This window comes from Acinonyx jubatus, chromosome A3, assembly GCF_027475565.1.
Source record: "Acinonyx jubatus isolate Ajub_Pintada_27869175 chromosome A3, VMU_Ajub_asm_v1.0, whole genome shotgun sequence".
Lineage (NCBI taxonomy): Eukaryota > Metazoa > Chordata > Mammalia > Carnivora > Felidae > Acinonyx > Acinonyx jubatus.
In genome coordinates, this window is record NC_069388.1 from 49,383,663 (window position 1) to 49,408,666 (window position 25,004).

Consider the following 25,004-nt stretch of genomic DNA (forward strand, 5'->3'; position numbering starts at 1 on the left):
CTCTCTCCCTCCCTCTCTCTCTGCCCCTCCACTGCTCATGCCCTCTCTCTCTCTTTCAAGTAAATAAATAAATTTTAAAAATCTACTGAAAGAAATATGATACATAAGCCTCTGGGTCTAACAAGCCAACTGTACCTTTATCCTATCAATCAAACACTGAGGTGGATTCCATGGCTTTTGTTCCAAGCCAGACTGGCACAATACAGACATATTGTTCCCACCATCTTCTGTGAGAATTATGGAGCGGCTATGAGGACATTATGTTTGGCAGACGCCTTCAGATTGGAGTAAACTCAGCCAGGTCTAGAAAAAACCCCTAGGGAGGCTGGGCAGCTCTTATTATGGGTAAGATGCCTCCCTGGAAAGATCCATACTCCAGGCTCTGCCCAGGAGAGAGAAGCCAGAGAGGGAAGAAGCTGATTATAAGAAAAGAAAGGAGACACAGAAGAGGAGTTCAGATGAGTTATCAGGTCTGTTCTCAAAGCTTTGATGACAGATTTGGGGAGGGCCCATCTTATCACCATGCCATTCTGGTATGCTATTCACACAAAAGAACACAGTAATGAGTGACTTAACCTCTAAAGAGAGCCCACCCTGAACCAGCCACTTTCCCTACATAGCCTCATAGTAGTCCCATGCCAACTCATCCTCTCATGTCTGCAGGTGAGGACAAGGGCCTGGGGGATCTTGCTCATGGGCCTTCCCATCCCAGACCCTGCACTCTTTCCACTACCGCACTATGCCCAAAAGTTACTTCCCATTATTGTTTTATACAAGAATCCTAACCAGCCTCAGAAGCATTCTGGGAAAAGAAGCATGTGATCTAAGGTAAAGGTTGGAGAAATGGTATTTTAAACAGAGCTGCACACAGAAACAGCTGTTGGTATTCCAACTTCTCCTAGCATCTGTGGCCCTAACCAATGGCTTGTTTCTGGAAAGACATTTTCTGATCTCCCTTACTGTTAAAGATAATTTTGAGGAAAAGAATCATCATTCCCATAGCAAAAATATTTTTCTCTGATGTTCAACCGAGGTACAAATTGGCCTAAAATAAATACAGCTAGGTTATGTCACAAGCAAAAGTCCAGATAAAAATCTCATTCTTTTAAAGAAAAATACACAGTATTGTACCCCTGATTATGTTAGCCTGGATGGAGAGATTATCCTTCATCCATGTCTTTCCCCACAGGAAAGACAATGAAGAAGGAAAGAAGTCCACAGTGTGACATCACACACAGGCAAAGGTATGGGACTCTGAAAGAATGACCAATATCACTACCACTCAGGGAGCAGGACGATATTCTATACTTACTCCCTCAAGGAAGAAAGGACAGAGTGGAACAAGACAGAGATTTTCCCTGGTGTTTTGCAGTTCACACCTAGCTCCTATAAAGCAACCCAAAACTACAAATAATGTAAGAGTAAAACCTCCAACCTAAGCAGTAAAGGTGGAACCTGGAAGCAGGTATAGGGTGGGGCAACGTGAAAGACCATCTGCAGGGAGGTATGAGTGAGAATTCACTCTTTGACACAGAGTTCAGGGAAGGGTAGGAGCCCATCAGAAGCATGTCCAAGCAGTGAGTTGTGTCCAGGTAGCATGCAGGAGAGGTGGGCTCAGGAGAGTACTGGGCTCAAGAAGGAGGGCTGTGTGCCAGGGACCCCACATGAATTAAAGCCCCAAAAGAGAAACAAAAGATGACCATCTGGCTGTTGCCAGGGTGGACAGAATACACCCATGCCTCAGTAACATGTAATCCTCTGGGAAGTTAAGACCCAACAGGGTGACCTCTGAACAGATTAAGATGAAATTTCTGCCACCTACCAGAATATGGGCTCATGAAAGATACCATGGTGTATCACAGACAAAAATAACATTCTTTGTACACCTGAATTTAAGGTTTGCAGTTACAAAACATGAGGTCAATTCTTCAGCATCATGGGAGGGGCACACATGAGGGAGAGCATGAAGGTATACTCATAACCGTCCAGGTGGCAGGTGGGGGAGGAGGTGTTCTTCCTCATTTACAAGTAGACTCAATGGCATGCAGTATTAAAGTTTCAGGTCACAATAGTGCTAAACTTTAAAATGCTAAGTACTCAAGCAACCCTATTGTGCTCTGTGGGTAAGAAACCACATGAAATTTGAAGATGTATATTTTTTTAATATTTATTTATTTATGAGAGAATGCATGCACGTGCACAAGAATGAGCAGGGGACGGGCAGAGAGATAAAAGGAGAGAATCCCAAGCAGGCTCTGCACTGTCAGTACAGAGCCCCACTCGGGGCTCAAACTCACTAACTGTGAGATCATGACTTGAGCCAAAACCAAGAGTCAGAACCTTAAACGACTGAGCCACCTAGGTGCCCATGAAGTTGTATATTATCTTTTTGAACCTCAGAGGACTTACTAAAAATCCATAACTTGGGGTATTTTGATAACTTTGGAAAATCCTCAGCCAAGGTCACTCCAAATATTGCTCCTGCCCGAGTGTCTCTTATGTCCTTCCAAGGCTCCAATTACAGGACTCTTAGATCTCCTCATGGCATCTCTATGCCTCTAAGACTCTACTCTTTTCCAAATTTTCCCTCATTTTTTCTCTCCATGCTTCATTCTGGAAGTTTTCTGCCAGTACCTAATATTTCCTTCATTTGTAACCATTCTACTGTTAGCTATCTCCACTGAGTTACTGTTACTATATTTTTAAATTTCTAGAGTATGTTCATAAGTTACTATGCACTGTTTTATATTTTAATTATTTTGTTTTTTAATTTTTTAAAGTTAATTTACTTTGGAGACACAGAGAGAGAGAGAGACTGGGGTAGGGGCAGAGAGAGAAGGAGACAGGCAATCTGAAGCAGGCTCCAGCCTCCGAGCTGTCAGCACAGAGCCTGACTCAGGGCTTGAACTCATGAACTGCAAAATCATGACCTGAGCCAAAGTCAGACGCTTAACTGACTGAGCTACCCTGGAGGCCCTTTTTATTTTTTAATCTGTAATTTGTTGTCAAATTGGTTTTCATACAACACCCAGTGCTTATCCCAACAGATGACCTCCTGAATACACATCAACCGCTCCCTCGCACCCCCCATCAACCCTCAGTTTGTTCTCAGTTTTCAAGAGTCTCTTATGTTTTGGCTCCCTCCATCTCTAACCTTTCTTTTTTTTTTCCCTTCCACTCCCCTATGGTCTTCTGTTAAGTTTCTCAGGATCCACATAAGAGTGAAAACATATGGTATCTGACTTTCTCTGTATGTCTTCTTTCACTTAAGATAACACTCTCCAGTTCCATCCATGTTGCTACAAAAGGCCAGATTTCATTCTTTCTCATTGCCACATAGTATTCCATTGTGTATATAAACCACAATTTCTTTATCCATTTATCAGTTGATGGACATTTAGGATCTTTCCACAATTTGGCTATTGTTGAAAGTGCTGCTATAAACATTGGGGTACAAGTGCCCCTATGCATCAGTAGTCCTGTATCCCTAGGGTAAATTCCTAGCAGTGCTATTTCTAGGTCATAGGGTAGATCTAGTTTTAATCTTTTGAGGAACCTCCACACTGTTTTCCAGAGCGGCTTCACCAGTTTGCATTCCCACCAATAATGCAAAAGGGTTCCCGTTTCTGCACATCCTCACCAGCATCTATAGTCTCCTGATTTGTTCACTTTAGCCACCCTAACTGGCGTGAGGTGGTATCTGAGTATGATTTTGATTTCTATTTCCCTGATGGGGAGTGACATGGAGCATCTTTCCATGTGCCTATTGGCCATCTGGATGTCTTCTTTACAACAGTGTCTATTCATGTCTTCTGCCCATTTCTTCACTGGATTATTGTGGAGTTTGGTGAGCTCTTTATAGATTTGGATACTAGCCCTTTGTCCGATATGTCATTTACAAATATCTTTTCCCATTCCATTGGTTGCCTTTTAGTTTTGTTGATTGTTTCCTTTGCAGTGCAGAAGCTTTTTATCTTCATGATATCCCAATAGTTCATTTTTGCTTTTAATTCCCTTGCCTTTGGAGATGTGTCAAGTAAGAAATTGCTGCAGCTGAGGTCAGAGGGTTTTTTTCCTGCTTTCTCCTCTAGGGTTTGATGGTTCCTGTCTCACATTCAGGTCCTTTATCCATTTTGAGTTTATTTTTGTGAATGGTGTAGGAAAGTGGTTTAGTTTCATCCTTCTGCATGTCGCTGGCCAGTTCTACCAGCACCATTAGTTAAAGAGAGTGTCTATTTTCCATTGAATATTCTTTCCTGCTCCATCAAAGATTAGTTGGCCATATATCTGTGGGTCCAATTCTGGGGCCTGTATTCTATCCCACTGGTCTATGTGTCTGTTTTTGTGCCAATACCATGCTGTCTTGATGATTACAGCTTTGGAGTAGAGGCTAAAGGGTTGTGATGCCTCCCACTTTGGTCTTCTTCAAAATTACTTTGGGTATTAGGGGTCTTTTGTGGTTCCATACAAATTTTAGGATTGCTTGTTCTAGCTTTGAGAAGAATGCTGGTGCAATTTTGATTGGGATTGCATTGAATGTGGAGCTTGCTTCGGGTAGTACTGACATTTTGACAATATTTGTTCTTCCTATCCAGGAGCATGGAATGTTTTTCCATTTCTTTGTATCTTTTTCAATTTCCTTCATAAGCTTTCTACAGTTTCTATCATACAGATCTTTTACATCTTTGGTTAGGTTTATTCCCAGGTACTTTATGCTTCTTGGTGCAATTGTGAATGGGATCAGTTTCTTTATTTGTCTTTCTGTTGTTTCATTATTGGTGTTTAAAAATGCAACTGATTTCTGTACATTGATTTTGTATCCTGCGACTTTGCTGAATTCATGTATCAGTTCTAGCAGACTTTTGGCCGAGTCTGTTGGGTTTTCCATCTAGAGTATCATGTCATCTGCAACACGTGAAGGTTTGACTTCCTCTTTGCCAATTTTGATGTCTTTGCTTTCATTTTGTTGTCTGATTGTTGATGCTAGGCCTTCCAACACTATGTTAAACAACAGTGGTGTGGACATCCCTGTCGTATTCCTGATCTCAGGGGAAAAAAGCTCTCAGTTTTTCCCCATTAAGGATGACATTAGCTGTGGGCTTTTCATAAATGGTTTATGATGTTTAAGTATGTTCCTTCTATCCTGCCTTTCTTGAGGGTTTTTATTAAGAAAGGATGTTGTATTTTGTCAAATGCTTTTTCTGCATCTATTGACAGGATCATATCTTTTATTAATGTGATGTATCACATTGATTGATTTGTGAATATTGAACCAGCCCTGCCGTCTGGGAATGAATCCCACTTGATCATGGTGAATAATTCTTTTTACATGCTGTTGAATTTTTTGGAACAGCTTGAGAAGGATAGGTATTATCTCTGCTTTAAACATCTGGTAGAACTCCCCTGGGAAGCCATCTGGTCCTGGACTCTAATTTGTTGGGAGATTTTTGATGACCGATTCAATTTCTTCGCTGGTTATGGGTCTGTTCAAGCTTTCTATTTCCTCCTGATTGAGTTTTGGAAGCGTGTGGGTGTTTAGGAATTTGTCCATTTCTTCCAGGTTGTCCAGTTTGTTGGCATATAATTTTTCATAGTATTCCCTGATAATTGTTTGTATCTCTGAGGGATTGGTTGCAATAATTCCATTTTCAATCATGATTTTATCTATTTGGGTCATCTCCCTTTTCTTTTTGAGAAGCCTGGCTAGAGGTTTATCAATTCTGTTTATTTTTTCAAAAAACCAACTCTTGGTTTCGTTGATCTGCTCTACAGTTTTTTTAGATTCTGTATTGTTTATTTCTGCTCTGATCTTTATTATTTCTCTTCTTCTGCTGGATTTAGGCTGTCTTTGCTGTTCTGCTTCTATTTCCTTTAGGTGTGCTGTTAGATTTTGTATTTGGGATTTTTCTTGTTTCTTGAGATAGGCCTGGATCGCAATGTATTTTCCTCTCAGGACTGCCTTCACTGCATCCCAAAGCGTTTGGATTGTTGTATTTTCCTTTTCATTTGTTTCCATATATTTTTTAATTTCTTCTCTAATTGCCTGGTTGACCCATTCATTCTTTAGTAGGGTGTTCTTTAACCTCCATGCTTTTGGAGGTTTTCCAGACTTTTTCCTGTGGTTGATTTCAAGCTTCATAGCATTGTGGTCTGAAAGTATGCATGGTATGATCTCAATTCTTGTATACTCATGAAGGGCTGTTTTGTGACCCAGTATGTGATCTATCTTGGAGAATGTCCCATGTGCACTCGAGAAGAAAGTATATTCTGTTGCTTTGGGATGCAGAGTTCTAAATATATCTCTCAAGTCCATGTGGCCCAATGTATCATTCAGGGCCATTGTTTCTTTTCTGATTCTCTGTCTAAATGATCTTTCTATTGTTGTAAGTGATGTATTAACGTCCTCTGCAATTACCACATTCTAATCAATAAGATTACTTGTGTTTGTGATTAATTTTTATATATTTGGGTGCTCCTGAATTCGGTTCATAGACATTTATAATTGTTAGCTCTTCCTGATGGATAGACCCTGTAATTATTATATAATGCCTTTCTTCATCTCTTGTTAAAGCCTTTAATTGAAAGTCTAGTTTGTCTGATATAAGTACGGCTACTCCAGCTTTCTTTTGACTTCCAGTAGCATGATAGATAGTTCTCCATCCCCTCACTTTCAATCTGAAGATGTCCTCAGGTCTAAAATGAGTCTCTTGTAGACAGCAAATAGATGGGTCTTATTTTTTTATCCATTCTGATACCCTATGTCTTTTGGTTGGAGCATTTAGTCCATTTACATTCAGTGTTATTATTGAAAGATATGGGTTTAGAGTCGTGATATCTGTAGGTTTCATGCTTGTAGTGATGTCTCTGGTACTTTGTGATCCAACATCACAGAGCCCCTCTTAGGATCTCTTGTAGGGCTGGCTTAGTGGTGATGAATTCCTTCAGTGTTTGTTTGGGAAAACCTTTATCTTTCCTTCTATTCTAAATGAGACTTGCTGGATAAAGGATTCTCAGCTGCATATTTTTCTCTTCATCACATTGAAGATTTCCTGCCATTCCTTTCTGACCTGCCAAGTTTCAGTAGATAGGTCTGCTCCTACCCTTATGTGTCTACACATCTTGTCTGCTAAGGCCCGTTTATCCCTAGCTGCTTTCAGAATTCTGTTTTTCCTTGTGTTTTGCCAGTTTCACTATGATATGTTATGCAGGAGATCTATTCAAGTTACGTCTGAAGGGAGTTCTCTGTGCCTCTTGGATGTCAATGCCTGTTTTCTTCCCCAGATAGGGGAAGTTCTCAGGTATGATTTGTTCAAGTACACCTTCATCCCCTTTCTTTCTCTCTTCTTCTTCTGGAATTCCTATGGTACAGACATTGTTCCATTTGATTGCATGACTTAGTTCTCTAATTCTCCCCTCATACTCCTAGATTTTTTTATCTCTCTTTTTCTCAGCTTCCTTTTTTCCATAATTTTACCTTATAATACCTATTCTCCCCTCTGTCGCTTAAATCTGTGCTGTGGGCACCTCCATTTTATTTTGCACCTCATTTGTACCATTTTTTAAGTAATCATAGCTATTTTTTAGTCCCTTGATCTCTGTAGCAATAGATCCTCTGCTGTCCTCTATGCCTTTTTCAAGCCCAGCAATAATTTTATCACTAGTATTCTATATTCTTTTTCAGTTATATTGCTTAAATCGGTTTTGATCAATTCATTAGCTGTCGCTACTTCCTGGAATTTCTTTTGAGGAGAATTCTTCTGTTTCGTCATTTGACTAGTTTTCTGTCCCTTATGCATTTTAAAAGTTTGTTGTGTGCTCTGCACCTGCGAGCACTGCTGTATTAAAGGGAGGGGAGTCCTACACTCTCCAGGGCCCGGTCCTTCAGGAGGTGTTTTTTTGGAGATTGTTACTTGCTCTCTGTTGTTGTGACTTTGCTTCTTTTATTACTTTACTCATAGTGATATTTTGGACCCTCTACCAGGTGTACTTTGATTTGTTCCTTGGAGTAGCCCTATAAAGGAAAACAAATAGACAACAGAAGACAAAAACATGCAAACACACAAATAACACAAACAAACAGATAAAGAAAAACAAAAAACAACAAAACCAGAAAAACATTGACTACAAGTAAAGAACAGGGTGTAGTTGGTGCTGATGGAAGGGCACATACAAAGAGATAAACAACAGAGGAGGGGCAGGGGTGGGGAGGGGTGGGAAGAAAAAATAACATTGACTAGGCACAGAGACTAAAAGTCTTAATCCAGAGAGAGAGAACAGAAAATAAAGAAGGAGGAGGAGAGAAAGAAACGATGATAACGTTACCCAGAGAAACTATATGGCTTGATTACTGCAGAGAGAGAGAAAGGAATGTAAAGGAGGTGTAGACCATGTATTAAGAGAATGGATTAAATATGTCTGTTTAGACAAACCAGAACCAGAGTAATCAGCTTAGAGGAGGGAAGAGATGAGGAGAAACTGGTGAGGGGGGGCGGGGAGGCAGTGGAGCATATATCTATATATAGAGAATTGACCTAGAGTTAATCCAGGCAATGCTGCAGCACTGGTCTGGAGGAGCTGTCCTCAGGGTCTGTCCAGCTCCAGTAGATATGCAGTTACCCAGTGCGAAGGGGCATGGTTTGGTGTAGTCTGGACCCACCTCCACTATGGGCCCCGGGACTGATCCCTGAGGCCCAAAAAGGCAGGGACTTTAAAGACAAAAGGGAATATTTGTGTACATTATTTACAAAGGATTATGACTAACATTCATGGAAAAAGTAATCTTGGTTGAACATGATAGGTTGCTAAAGCAAAAGTCTGCTACCATAGCAATTTTCAGGTGTTCCTGGAAAGTCCTTGGAATATTTGCTTTTTGGCCCAGTTCAAAAGTTCATGGTTCCACTGTGAGGACTTGGATTTAAAAACCCTTTGACGTAAGTGACTCATTTTATTTCATCTTTCACAGGTTCAAATCTCATTCTTTTATTCTTGACTGAGCTGCTCAGAGGCTGCTCCACACATATCTGAATATTTGGGTAACATTTATTCAAAGAATTTGAGAGCTTTCACTCTCTGGTACATGCATTTTTAGGATTCCTTGCTCATTTTGCAGTTGCTGTGATTGCCCAAACTGCAGGCTGTCAAAACGGTTTTTTTCTAGGGAAGTTTTAGCTGCCACTCATGGTGAGTGGTGCTTCCCTCTGCCAAGAAACTGTGCAAAGGGAAATGCACCCTGTGCCCATTGCTCCCTTCCAATATCTGCCTGCTCTTGGTTGCTCCCAAATGTCTTTCTTCCATAGTTGTTTTTGTACTTGTCCAGAGTTTATAACTGTTAGCTGAAGAAGGGTTGATATGGTAGGACCTTATTGGCCCCTACAGATTTAAATAAAATTTGTGTCCTTCTCGGGTGTTGAATTTGGTAAGTTCTTTATAGATTTTGGATACAAACCCTTTATCCAATGTCATTTGCAAATATCTTTTCCCATTCCCTTGACTGCCTTTTAGCTTTGTTGATTGTTTCCTTTGCAGTAGTGCAGTAGCTTTTTATCTTGATGAGATCTTGAGTAGTTCATTTTTGCTTTTATCTCCCTTGCCTTTGGAGATGTGTCAAGCAAGAAATTGCTGTGGCTGTGGTCAAAGTGGTTGTTGCCTATTTTCTCCTGTATGGTTTTGATGGTTTCCTGTCTCACATTTAGGTCTTTCATTTATTTTGAGTTTAGTTTTGTGTATGGTGTAAGAAAGTTGTCCAGATTCATTCTTCTGCATGTTGCTGTCCAGCTCTTCCAGCTGGAGACTGTCTTTCTTCCATTGGATACTCTTTCCTGCTTTGTGAAAGATTAGTGGGCCATACGTTTGTACCAGACCCAGTTTTTATTCACCTCAATCCATGATCTTGACTTAGGATGTTATCAGAGTGTTGATGCCATAGGTATTTGCTAGAAACAAATGTAAATTCTTAGAAGAAAAAAAAAACCTCTAGGGCCCATGTTTTTCAAATATATCTGCACACAATCAAATTAGGCCCATAGGAACTATGATAATGTGCATGGAAAACATGGGTGACCAGTAGTGGGGGCAGAGCCTTTGGGACTCCTGATGCTTGAGCTAGTAGACACTGGGCTCAGACTCCTTGAACTTACTGTGCTAAAGGAAATTAAGGGCAAGATTGAGGGTTTCTACAGAAAATGGTAAACTTTCAAAAAGGGCATAGTACTTTGTCTCTCCCTCTCTCAAAAATAATGAACATATAAAAATAAAAATTAGAAAGGGGAGAGCTAGGAGAAGATGGCGGCATAGGAGGACGCTGGGTTCACCTCATCCTGTTGATCACTTACATTCCTCCCACAGCTGCCTAAATAACGCAGAAAACCTCCAGAAGACTAGCAGAACGGACTCTCCAGAGCCAAGCATAGACAAGAGGCCCACGGAAAAGGGTAGGAAGGGTGGAGAGGCGGTGCAAGCTACACGGACTGGCGGGAGGGAGGCAGGGCAGTGGAGGGGCAGCCCTCCCAGCAAGGTGGAATCCTTGAGTCTGGCTTGCAAAAGCGGAGGGGCCGGACTGCATGAGTTCTGACAGCCAGCGGGACTTAACATCTGGAATGTTGTAAGTCAACAGCTCTGCTCGAGAGTGGGAGGGCGAGAGGACACTGGGAGAGAGAGGTGTTGAACCCTGGAAGACAGAGCTCAGCTCGGTGCGGAGCAAAGGCACCACCAGCGCCATCTCCCTATCCCATTCCCCAGCCGAAACCCCAAAGGGAACCAGTTCACCGCACCTGCTTCCACCGCACAAATACCAACGCTGTGCTTCTGTGGATCCATCCCTCCTACGGGTCGGCCGCCCTGCTGATGCTACAGGGCCCCTCCCACAGAGGACCACTGACTGCAAAGCGAAGTGAGCCTGCCCTTCCGGCCCCTGTGCACCTTGCGGATCCACCCCAGCTAATATGCCAGATCCCATAGAGCAGTACCACAAGTCTGGCAGTGTGCAAGTGGCCCAGACAGGGGCCACACCATGCCACAGTGAGTCCTGCCCCTGGAAGAGGGGAAGATAAGGTACACACCAGTCTGACTGTGGCCCAAGCAGTGGACTGGGGACAGACATCAGGTCTGACTGTGGCCCTGCCCACCAACACAAGTTACTCCAAACTGCACATAAGTGCTCTGCAGTTTGCAGCCACTGTAGGGACTACCAAAATGACAAAACGGAAGAATTCTCCTCAAAAGAAACTCCAGGAAGTAGCGACAGCTAACGAATTGATCAAAAACGATTTAAGCAATGTAACGAAACAAAAATTTAGAATAATAGTTATAAAATTAATCGCTGGGCTTGAAAAAGAGTGTAGAGGACAACAGGGAATCTATTGCTACAGAGATCAAGAGACTAAGAAATAGGAGGAGCTAGAAAATGCTATAAATGAGGTGCAAAATAAAATGGAGGTGACCACACCTTGGATTGAAGAGGCAGAGGAGAGAATAGGTGAATTAGAAGACAAAACTATGGAAAAAGAGGAAGTTGAGAAAAAGATGACAAAATCCAGGAGTATGAGGGGAAAATTAGAGAACTAAGTCATGGAATCAAACGCAACAATATCCATATAATAGGAATTCCAGAAGAGGAAGACCGAGAGAGAATGGGCTGAGGGTGTAGTTGAACAAATCATAGCTGAGAACTTCCCTGAACTGGGGAAGAAAAAAGGCATTGAAATCCAAGAGGGACAGAGAACTCCCTTCAGACGTAACTTGAATCGATCTTCTGCAAGACATATCATACTGAAACGGGCAAAATACAAGGATAAAGAGAAAATTCTGAAAGCAGCTAGGCATAAACATGCTCTAACATATAAAGGGAGACCGTTAAGACTAGTGATGGATCTATCTACTGAAACTTGGCAGGTCAGAAAGGAATGGCAGGAAATCTTCAATGTGATCAAGAGAAAAATATGCAGCTGAGAATCCTTTATCCAGCAAGTCTCATTTAGAATAGAAGGAAAGATAAAGGTTTTCCCAAACAAACACTGAAGGAATTCATCACCACTAAGCCAGCCCTACAAGAGATCCTAAGAGGGGCTCTGTGATGTTGGATCACAAAGTACCAGAGACATCACTACAAGCATGAAACCTACAGATATCACGACTCTAAACCCATATCTTTCAATAATAACACTGAATGTAAATGGACTAAATGCTCCAACCAAAAGACATAGGGTATCAGAATGGATAAAAAAATAAGACCCATCTATTTGCTGTCTACAAGAGACTCATTTTAGACCTGAGGACATCTTCAGATTGAAAGTGAGGGGATGGAGAACTATCTATCATGCTACTGGAAGTCAAAAGAAAGCTGGAGTAGCCGTACTTATATCAGACAAACTAGACTTTCAATTAAAGGCTTTAACAAGAGATGAAGAAAGGCATTATATAATAATTACAGGGTCTATCCATCAGGAAGAGCTAACAATTATAAATGTCTATGAACCGAATTCAGGAGCACCCAAATATATAAAAATTAATCACAAACACAAGTAATCTTATTGATTAGAATGTGGTAATTGCAGAGGACGTTAATACATCACTTACAACAATAGAAAGATCATTTAGACAGAGAATCAGAAAAGAAACAATGGCCCTGAATGATACATTGGGCCACATGGACTTGAGAGATATATTTAGAACTCTGCATCCCAAAGCAACAGAATATACTTTCTTCTCGAGTGCACATGGGACATTCTCCAAGATAGATCACATACTGGGTCACAAAACAGCCCTTCATGAGTATACAAGAATTGAGATCATACCATGCATACTTTCAGACCACAATGCTATGAAGCTTGAAATCAACCACAGGAAAAAGTCTGGAAAACCTCCAAAAGCATGGAGGTTAAAGAACACCCTACTAAAGAATGAATGGGTCAACCAGGCAATTAGAGAAGAAATTAAAAAATATATGGAAACAAATGAAAAGGAAAATACAACAATCCAAACGCTTTGGGATGCAGTGAAGGCAGTCCTGAGAGGAAAATACATTGCGATCCAGGCCTATCTCAAGAAACAAGAAAAATCCCAAATACAAAATCTAACAGCACACCTAAAGGAAATAGAAGCAGAACAGCAAAGACAGCCTAAATCCAGCAGAAGAAGAGAAATAATAAAGATCAGAGCAGAAATAAACAATACAGAATCTAAAAAAACTGTAGAGCAGATCAACGAAACCAAGAGTTGGTTTTTTGAAAAAATAAACAGAATTGATAAACCTCTAGCCAGGCTTCTCAAAAAGAAAAGGGAGATGACCCAAATAGATAAAATCATGATTGAAAATGGAATTATTGCAACCAATCCCTCAGAGATACAAACAATTATCAGGGAATACTATGAAAAATTATATGCCAACAAACTGGACAACCTGGAAGAAATGGACAAATTCCTAAACACCCACACGCTTCCAAAACTCAATCAGGAGGAAATAGAAAGCTTGAACAGACCCATAACCAGCGAAGAAATTGAATCGGTCATCAAAAATCTCCCAACAAATTAGAGTCCAGGACCAGATGGCTTCCCAGGGGAGTTCTACCAGATGTTTAAAGCAGAGATAATACCTATCCTTCTCAAGCTGTTCCAAAAAATAGAAAGGGAAGGAAAACTTCTAGACTCAATATATGAAGCCAGTATTACTTTGGTTCCTACACTAGACAGAGACCCAGTAAAAAAAGAGAACTACAGGCCAATATCCCTAATGAATATGGATGTAAAAATTCTCAATAAGATACTAGCAAATCGAATTCAACAGCATATAAAAAGAATTATTCACCATGATCATGTGGGATTCATTCCTGGGCTACAGGGCTGGTTCAACATTCGCAAATCAATCAATGTGATACATCACATTAATAAAAGAAAAGATAAAAACCATATGATCCTGTCAATCAATGCAGAAAAGGCCTTTGACAAAATTCAGCAACTTTCTTAATAAAAACCCTCAAGAAAGTCGGGATAGAAGGAATATACTTAAACATCATAAAAGCCATTTATGAAAAGCCCACAGCTAACATCATCCTCAATGGGGAAAAACTGACAGCTTTTTCCCTGAGATCAGGAACACGACAGGGATGTCCACTCTCACCGCTGTTGTTTAACACAGTGTTGGAAGTTCTAGCATCAGCAATCAGACAACAAAAGGAAATCAAAGGCATCAACATTGGCAAAGATGAAGTCAAGCTTTCACTTTTTGCAGATGACATGATATTATACATGGAAAATCCGACAGACTCCACCAAAAGTCTCCTAGAACTGATACATGCATTTAGCAAAGTCACAGCATACAAAATCAATATACAGAAATCAGTTGCATTCTTATACACTAATAATAAAGCAACAGAGAGACTAATAAAGAAACTGATCCCATTCACAATTGCACCAAGAAGCATAAAATACCTAGGAATAAATCTAACCAAAGATGTAAAAGATCTGTATGCTGAAAACTATAGAAAGCTTATGAAGGAAATTCAAGAAGATATAAAGAAATGGAAAAACATTCCGTGCTCATGGATTGGAAGAATAAATATTGTCAAAATGTCAATACTACCCAAAGCTATCTACACATTCAATGCAATCCCAATCAAAATTATACCAGCATTCTTCTCGAAATTAGAACAAGCAATCCTAAAATTCATATGGAACCACAAAAGGCCCCGAATAGCCAAAGGAATTTTGAAGAAGAAGACCAAAGCAGGAGGCATCACAATCCCAGACTTTAGCCTCTACTACAAAGCTGTCATCATCAAGACAGCATGGTATTGGCACAAAAACAGACACATAGACCAATGGAATAGAATAGAAACCCCAGAACTAGACCCACAAACGTATGGCCAACTCATCTTTGACAAAGCAGAAAAGAACATCCAATGGAAAAAAGACAGTCTCTTTAGCAAATGGTGCTGGGAGAACTGGACAGCAACATGCAGAAGGTTGAAACTAGACCACTTTCTCACACCATTCACAAAAATAAACTCAAAATGGATAAAGGACCTGAATGTGAGACAGGAAACCATCAAAACCCTAGAGAAGAAAGCAGGAAAAGACCTCTCTGACCTCAGCCGTAGCAATCTCTTACTCGACACATCCCCAAAGGCAAGGGAATTAAAAGCAAAAATGAACTACTGGGACCTTATGAAGATAAAAAGCTTCTGCACAGCAAAGGAAACAACCAACAAAACTAAAAGGCAACCAACGGAATGGGAAAAGATATTTGCAAATGACATATCGGACAAAGGGCTAGTATCCAAAATCTATAAAGAGCTCACCAAACTCCACACCTGAAAAACAAGTAACCCAGTGAAGAAATGGGCAGAAAACATGAATAGACACTTCTCTAAAGAAGACATCCGGATGGCCAACAGGCACATGAAAAGATGCTCAATGTCGCTCCTCATCAAGGAAATACAAATCAAAACTACACTCAGATATCACCTCACGCCAGTCAGAGTGGCCAAAATGAACAAATCAGGAGACTATAGATGCTGGAGAGGATGTGGAAAACGGGAACCCTCTTGCACTGTTGGTGGGAATGCAAATTGGTGAAGCCACTCTGGAAAACAGTGTGGAGGTTCCTCAGAAAATTAAAAATAGACCTACCCTATGACCCAGCAATAGCACTGCTAGGGATTTACCCAAGGGATACAGGAGTACTGATGCATAGGGGCACTTGTACCCCAATGTTTACAGCAGCACTCTCAACAATAGCCAAATTATGGAAAGAGCCTAAATGTCCATCAACTGATGAATGGATAAAGAAATTGTGGTTTATATACACAACGGAGTACTACATGGCAATGAGAAAGAATGAAATATGGCCTTTGTAGCAACGTGGATGGAACTGGAGAGTGTTATGCTAAGTGAAATAAGCCATACAGAGAAAGACAGATACCATATGGTTTCACTCTTATGTGGTTCCTGAGAAACTTAACAGAAACCCATGGGGGAGGGGAAGGAAAAAAAAAAAAAGGAGGTTAGAGTGGGAGAGAGCCAAAGCATAAGAGACTCTTAAAAACTGAGAACAAACTGAGGGTTGATGGGGGGTGGGAGGTAGGGGAGGGTGGATGATGGGTATTAAGGAGGGCACCTTTTGGGATGAGCACTGGGTGTTGTATGGAAACCAATTTGACAATAAATTTCATATATTGAAAATAAATAAATAAATAAGTAAATAAATAAATGAATAAAAATAAAAGGATTAATAAAGTAAGCCTTTGAACAACTCTACACAAAGAAATTAATCAACTTAGATGAATTGAACCAATTCCTTAAAAATCATGAAGTGTAACAAGTTCTCCCATATCAAATTGATAATCTAAATAATAACCCTATAACTATCAAAAAAAAAAAACCCTTGAATCTGTATTTTAAAAACTTCCAAAAGGTGTAAGGGTAATCTGGTTGTATTGTCTGTCACTCTACTGATCACCAGGGTTGATTCAGCTGATCTGACTTGGCTGGCTGGGTGGATCCCCTTCCTCCCTTGCTGCTCCATGTGCACCCTCCCCACACTGCACGTGCAATCAAAGAGGACCACCTTCCCCACTAGAGAAGAGCCGTTCCTCTGTCAAGGGTATACAAATGGCTGTACTGGAACCTCCAAACAAGCTCTTGAGGTCCATGTGCAGCACAGCATAGGGCAGTCAAATTTCCAGGACTCCAGACAATTCCAAATGAGATGCTGCATGTGGCAGGCTGCCTTTCTTAAAAATAATAAATAAATACTTCCAAAAACCAAATCAGCCACCCCAGATGGATTTACTAGCATATTCTATCAAAAATTTAAATTAGAGGGGACCCTGGGTGGGTCAGTTGGTTAAGGTCCCACTTGGGCTCAGGTCATGATAATTGCGGTTTGTTGAGTTCCAGCCCCGCGTCAGGCTCTGTGCTGACAGCTCAGAGCCTGGAGCCTGCTTCAGATTCTGTTCCTTCCCCTCTGTCTGCCCCTCCCATACTCATGCTTTGTCTCTCTCTGTCTCTCAATAATAAATAAACGTTAAAAAAACTTTAAAAATTTTTTTAAATTAGAAATAACACCAATTCAACACAGTACCATCCAGAAAATAAAAGAGAAGACAACCCCTCCCAACTCATTTATGAGGCCAGCATTACGCTAATAACAAAACCAGCCAATGACAATATAAGACAAAAACACTAAGATCAATATCCCTCAAGAATATAGATGCAAACTTCCTCAACAAAATATTAGCAAATCAAATATAACAATATATAAGAATAATACACTATGAGGTAGGTTTAGGCCGATTCAATGTAAGGCCGATTCAACATTCAAAAATCAATCAATGATTGATCATAACAACAGACTAGAGAAGAAAAACTACAAGATCACAACAATGGATGAAGAAAAAGCATGTCAAAACTTCAACATCTCAGGGAAGTAGGTGGGGGCATAAGTGAAATAGGTGAAAGGGGTTAAGAATACACCTATGATGATGAGCACTGAGTAATGTATAGAATTGTCGAATCACTATATTGTACCCCTGAAATTAATGTAACACCGTATATTAACGCTGTTAATAACACTGGAATTAAAAAAAAATAAAATAAACTGGGCACTTGGGTGGCTCAGTTGGTTAAGCATCCAACTTCGGTTCAAGTCATGATCTCATAGTTCATAAGTTCGAGCCCTGCATCAGGCTCTCTGCTGTCAGCACAGAGCCTGCTTTGGATCCTCTGTCAACTTTTCTCTCTGATTCTCTCTCTCAAAAATAACTAAACTTAATAAATAAATAAATAGCCACAAAACCAAAAACCAAAACCAACCAAAAAAAGAGTACACTTATCTTCATGAGCACTGAGAAATGTATAAAATTATTGAAGAATTATATTGTATACCTAAAATTAATAAAGCACTGTGTACTGATCATACTTGAATAAAGAAAGTTCGTGCCAAAAATTAAAAAAAAAAAATTTAACATCTATTCTTGATAAAAACTCTCAGCAAACTAAATAGAAGGGAACTTCCTTAAGCTGATAAAGAGCATCTACAAGCCTACAGCCAACATCGTACTTAATAGCACAACACTGAATGTTTTCTCTGAAAGACTGGGAACAAAGCAAGGATGTCCAGTCTCATCCCATCTGTTCAGCATCATACTGGAAGTCCTAGTCAGTGCAATGAAGAAAAAGGCAACAAATGGCACACAGACTGGAAAGGAAGAAATAAAACTTCCTATTCACAGATGACATGTCTATGTAAAAAATATCCCAAGACATCTACGTTAAAAATCTCCTCAAACTAGGGGCATCTGGGTAGCTCAGTTAGTTAAGTGTCCAACTCTTGATTTCAGCTCAGGTCATGCTCTCAAAGTTCATGAGTCCAACTCTTGATTTCATCTCAGATCCTGCTCTCACAGTTTGTGAGTTCAAGACCCACATTCGGCTCCGTGTGCTTCACAGCGCAGAGCCTGCCTGGGTTTCTCTCTCTCACTCTCTCTGCCCCTCCTCTGCTCTCTCTCTCTCTCTCTCTCTCTCAAAATAAATAAATAAACATTACAAAAAAAAAAACCTCCTCAAACTTATAAATGAGTTTGGCAAAATCAAAGAATACAAGGTCAACATAAAAAAATCAATCATATTTCTGTGGACTTAAAACTAAAATTTATAAAACAATATTATTTATTTTTCTGCAAAAAAAGTGGCTACTTAAATATAATCCTAACAAAATCTGCAGATTTGTATGCTGAAAACTACAAAACGTAAATGAAAGAAATCAAAGAAAATCTAAATAAATGGAGACACATACTGTTTTTATGAATTAGAAAACTCAATAGAATTGTCAATTCTCCTCCAACTGAGCCACAGATTTAACCTAATTCCAACAGAAATCTCAGCAGAATTGATATAGACAAGTGAGTTTTAAAATGCATACAGAAAGGCAGGGGCGCCTTTGTGGCTCAGTCTGTTAAGCATCTGACTTCGGCTCAGGTCATGATCTCAATCAGGTCATGAGATCGAGCCCTGCATTGGGCTCTGTGCTGACAGCTCAGAGCCTGAAGCCTGCTTTGGATTCTTGTCTCCCTCTCTCTATGCCCCACCCCTGTTTGTGCTCTGTCACTCTCTTCTCTCAAAAATGAATAAACGTTAAAAAAATTTTTTTTAATAAAACACATACAGAAAGGCAAAGGAACTAGAATACCCAAGAGTATTTCAACAAAAAAGGAATGAAGCTGGAGGATTCATATTACCTACTTCTAAGACTTGGTTTAAAGCTCTCATATCAAGGCAGTGTGGTTTGGTGAATGGATAAACAAATACATATCGTTAGTGGAAGAGAATCCAAAGGATCCACTATCAGATTCACAAATACAGCCATTTGATCTTTGACAAAGTTGCAAAAGAATTCAATAGAGTAAGAATAGTCTCTTCAACAAATGGTACTGGAACACTCAAACATCCACATGCAAAGAGGAAAAAACCCCTCAGCATAAACCTTATACCTAGTACCAAACTTAACTCAAAATTTATCACCACTCTAAACATAAAATGTAAAAGGATAGCACTTTTGGAAGAAAACACAGCAGGATATCTTTATGCCTGGAGTGAGGTGACTTTTTAAATAAGACACTAAAAGTAAAATCTATACATCGATAAATTGAATTTCAACAAAATTAAAACTTTTTGCTGTATCAAAGGCACTGCACAGAGAATGAAAAGACAAGCCACAAACTGTGAGGAAATCATTGCTAACCACATATCCCACAAAAAGTCTGCATAGATGATATATAAAGAGCTATTAAAAACTGAACAGTTAGAGACAAGGCCTGCACGGTGGCTGAGAGCCCTGGAATGGATAATGAGACACCAAATGTTTCCTTTTGACTCTTCCCTTTCAACTCTGGAATGAGAGACTTTTAATACCCTGATTAATGGGGGACATGCAGATTTAGGGTCCTGGGGAGCCTTTTCCCCATCTCCCAACGCATGTCAAGGGCAGTCTTCTTGGGGTCCTTGTGGCCAGCCAAGATGGTTGCCCCCCCAGGTGAAGTCTGTGTGAGGGTGGTCCTGGAGTTGCACATATGGAGTGCATCCTGGGGCTTCCAGCGCTAACCCAAGTGAGGTGAAGCCACTCTGGTCCTGAATACAGGGATCCACAGATCAACATGATAATTACCGCAAGCCCTTGTCTGAGCAGAGAAGTATGAGCAGAAACTCAGGAAGACTCAGCTTATCAAAGCTGACCCAGCAACAAAAACAAGCTCTGTGTATGAAGACCCAAAGATCAGTAAATTCACCAACATGATGATGAAAGGCGGAAACGAAGTACTGGCCAGACCCCTCATGATGCACACTCTGGAAACTGTGAAAAGGAAGCAGTTTGAGAAGTACCATACTGCTTCTGCAGAGGAACCGGCAACCATCAAACATAACCCTTATGCCATCTTCCACCAAGCACTGAAAAAACTGTGCCTGGATGGGCTGGTGATTGAGCTGGTATCCATCCTCAGAGGTGGCCATTTCTACTAGGTACCTTTGCTAGTAGCCGACAGGTGTCGTTGCTTCCTGGCCACGAAGTAGATGATTCCTGAGTGCAGGGAGGAGCAGCACTGGCAGATGCTGATGCCAGAGAAGTTGTCCATGAGCTGCTGGAAGCTTTTCACAACCAGGACCCTGTGATCAAGAAGAAGCATGACATGCACAAGATGGCTGAGGCCAGCCGAGCCCTGGCTCACTACCACTGGTGACAGAGGGAAGATGGAGGCTCTAGGAGGAGCCCAAAGCTCTCTGCTGCAAGAAATAATGGGAGCCACTGTCATGGTGAAAAACAGTTGTGGGTTAAGAATGTAGTTCCTTTTTAAAGGCAGGCAGGCCTCATAAGGATGAAACAACATATTTATATTGCCTGTTAGTCCTTTCTTTGGGAGCTAGAACTTGCTCTTCCTGTCCCATCTCCTTACAAAGAGGGAACATGTCAATTTCGATTTCCCTCAGGAACCCTAGGGCCCATCCAACCTCCCTTCCCTCAATTCAGGCTACAACTTAGGATGATACCAAAGGAAGCAGTTTTATTATTAGAAAAGGCTTATTAGAAAATTCTCACCCTGGACTGGTATAGCATGTGATGTAGTATCCCCATTTACTAAAATTGACTGGAAACATAAAAAATAAATAATAAAATAATAAAATAAAATATAAAACCCAATTTAAAAAAACCTTGCACAACACTAGAACTGACCACACTTCCAAAGAAAATATACAAATGGAAATAAGCTCATGAAAAGATGTTCACCATCATTCACCAATAAGGAAATGAATATTAAAACTGTAATGAGATACCACTACATGTCTATTAGGATAGCTGACATTAAAATTTTTAAGAAATTCCAATACCAAGAACTGGCAAGGAGAACAAATTAAATTCTCATACAGTACTGCTGGAAATGCAAAATGACAAAATCACTCTGGAAAAAAAAAGCAGTTCCAAATTAAACAAATACTCAGCAACCCTGCACACTATTATTTACCCTAGGAAAAGTGAAAACACATTCACACAATTCTGTATACAAATGCCTGTAGCAGCTGCATTTACAACTGTCAAAAACTGGAAACTACCCTAATGTCCTCCAACTGTTTAATGGATTGACATCCATCCTCACCTGGAATGCTACTCATCAATAAAAGGAAGAAATTGTTAATACAAGCAACAACACAGATAAATACTGAGAGAAGGAAACCAGTCTGGAAAGGTTACATGCTGTAAGAGTCCATTGATATTACATTCTGGAAAAGGTAAAATTACAAGGTCAGCAAACAGGTAGGCAGGAGTTAGGACTTACAACTGGGCAGCAAGAGTATTTTTTGGATAATGCAACTATTCTGTTCTTACTGTTGTGACAATTACAAATCTATATGTGTGTTCAAAGTCTCAGAACTGTACACACACACACACGTCAATTTTAGCATATGCATTTTTTTTTAAAAAGGGAGGGAGGTCATTTTCCAGAAACTTCCACCTTTAGCCCTGTAACAGAAACCTCTCTGAAGGCAAAGAACACCAAGGTTGGGCTGCTGTCTTAGAATGGAAAAAACAGAATAAAACATGTATTGAATTTCAGTTACTTATTCTGCTGCAGACTTATAAATTCTAGGGCATTTATACCTAGTTTTATTGAACAAAATAATTTCAGGTTACCTTTGAGGGCCTGGGATCATTCACTTCTCAAAGGGTCTCAACCTCACTCTCATCTAAGCAGCAACAGTGTGGAATGCTGGTGTGAGAAGCTGGAATCTCCCTCCCAGCCCACAGCAGCACCTTACACCTCCACCAAATGGAGGTAGGTGAGTCACCTCCTCCTGGGAGGCCACCAGAAAGAAGAGGGGAGATGTGGGTGCAGACAGATCTCAAGAGAGATAAACAGGCACCGAGGACTAGTAACCTAGATTTCTCTTTGAAGTAAAAGGCGAGTGCTTGGCACTAGAGCAAGCAGGGAGGCTTGCCGAGCAGACTCTTTCCTGAATGTTGTTGGGCAACTTACATCCGGGAATGTGAGCTCACACCTTTATCATTTGAGAAATGTTATCACTAGCCACAGAACCACTCAGAGCTTTATCAGTTAGCCAGGTGGAGCATCTGATTCTCCACCAAATGCTAGAAATTCCAGAACAGAATTCACATGAACACTCTTTTTTTTCTTTTCTAAAATGTCTGAGATCCTGAGATGGTGGATGTTACTTGCATGTTACTGTGAAAGCACCATGTTCATGCATTATTAGCAAGGACAGACTGGCAGGTCAGCAGAAGGCACATGCTGCTGCTTGCTTCAGCATTCTCACTCCAGCAAGAACAATGTCCTCAAGAGACCCAGGGAAGGAAGCTGATGACCTAAGAGCAGAATCTTGCTTTTCATTAAAAAAAAAAATAAGCAAATGTTTAATAGGCACAGAAACCCAAATTAAAACAATTTAAGAGTTTTTCACACCAGGGGGCACGTGACAGGATTCCATGTGTCTGGCACACTGCTGTCAAGGCCTGACTCTCTGGCACCACCTCTCCCCTGCTCTCCCTGCACCGAGGAGCCAGTAAGGAAGTTCTGCAATGAGAACCCATTGCAGTTCTGCAATGAGAGACCCCATTGCACACTCATCCCAACCAGCAATGTGACTAGACAGTGGTAATCATTGGCCGGTTGTGAGAATGAAGGCAGGTGCACACATTTTATATGCACAGAGAAGAAAACAGGAAGACTGAAATTCTTCATAGAATGCTACTTATAAGTCTCTAAATGCTCAGAACAAAATCAAAAGCCTAACAAAAGGGAAACACCTCAGCACACCATGGAATATATCAACAGACAAGCTTGGGAACTCCATCAACACACAAACACTTGTCCATTAAAAACATCCTGAAGCAGTACTACCAACAATAGCCCAAGTATGGAAAGAGCCCAATGTCCATCGATGGATGAATGGATAAAGCAGATGTGGTAAAAATATACAATGGAGTATTACTTGGGAATCAAAAAGAATGAAATCTTGCCATTTGCAACTATGTGGATGGAACTAAAGGGTATTATGCTAAGTGAAATTAGTCAGAGAAAGACAAAAATCATATGACTTCACTCATATGAGGGCTTTAAGAGACAAAACAGATGAACATAAAGGAAAGGAAACAAAAACAATATAAAAACAGGGAGGGGGACAAAACAAAAGAGACTCATAAATATGGAGAACAAACTGAGGGTTACTGGAAGGGTTGTGGGAGGGGGGATGGGCTAAATGGGTAAGGGGCACTAAGGAATCTACTCCTGAAATCATTGTTGCACTATATGCTAATTAATTTGGATGTAAATTTTAAACAATAAAAAATAAAATTTAAAAAACACCCTGAAATTATTGCAGTGATGACATCAACCAATCAAGCATGTGTTACTTCCCTAAAGAAGACATCCGGATGGCCAACAGGCACATGAAAAGATGCTCAATGTCGCTCCTCATCAGGGAAATACAAATCAAAACCACACTCAGATATCACCTCACGCCAGTCAGAGTGGCCAAAATGAACAAATCAGGAGACTATAGATGCTGGAGAGGATGTGGACAAACGGATACCCTCTTGCACTATTGGTGGGAATGCAAATTGGTGCAGCCACTCTGGAAAACAGTGTGGAGGTTCCTCAGAAAATTAAAAATAGACCTACCCTATGACCCAGCAATAGCACTGCTAGGGATTTACCCAAGGGATACAGGAGTACTGATGCATAGGGGCACTTGTACCCCAATGTTTATAGCAGCACTCTCAACAATAGCCAAATTGTGGAAAGAGCCTAAATGTCCATCAACTGATGAATGGATAAAGCAATCGTGGTTTATATACACAATGGAGTACTACGTGGCAATGAGAAAGAATGAAATATGGCCCTTTGTAGCAACGTGGATGGAACTGGAGAGTGTGATGCTATGTGAAATAAGCCTTAGAGAGAAAGACAGATACCATATATTTTCACTCTTATGTGGATCCTGAGAAACTTAACAGAAACCCATGGGGGAGGGGAAGGAAAAAAAGAGGTTAGAGTGGGAGAGAGACAAAGCATAAGAGACTCTTAAAAACTAAGAACAAACTGAGGGTTGATGGGGGGTGGGAGGGAGGGGAGGGTGAGTGATGGGTATTGAGGAGGGCACCTTTTGGGATGAACACTGGGTGTTGTATGGAAACCAATTTGACAATAAATTTCATATCTTGGAAAAAAAAAAGCATGTGTTAGATTGCAGACACCAGTGATGGGGGGATGGGGGTGGGGTGGGGAGGATCGCTGAAATTAGCAGAACAAAGCAGAAGTCTAGCACACATTCATGTTTCAACTCCGCAAAACATACACTGCACACAGAACCTGGAGAGTAATAAGGTCTTGGTTAATGCATGCATTTCCTTTAAGTACCTAATTTATTATTTTTTGAAGTGTGTGCACATTTTGCCATTATGATGACTCTTTTTTTGAGACAATTGTTGCTATTTATTTTTA

General features: G+C 40.5%; 1 protein-coding gene and 1 pseudogene across 1 annotated transcript in view; one reads left to right on the forward strand and one right to left on the reverse strand.

Annotated features, from left to right (window-relative positions):
• Nucleotides 1–25,004, reverse strand: part of NINL (ninein like) — a 172,583-nt gene that overhangs the window by 138,640 nt on the left and 8,939 nt on the right. The gene's annotated exons all lie outside the window — the stretch shown is intronic.
• Nucleotides 20,064–20,729, forward strand: LOC128311335 (28S ribosomal protein S7, mitochondrial-like; annotated as a pseudogene).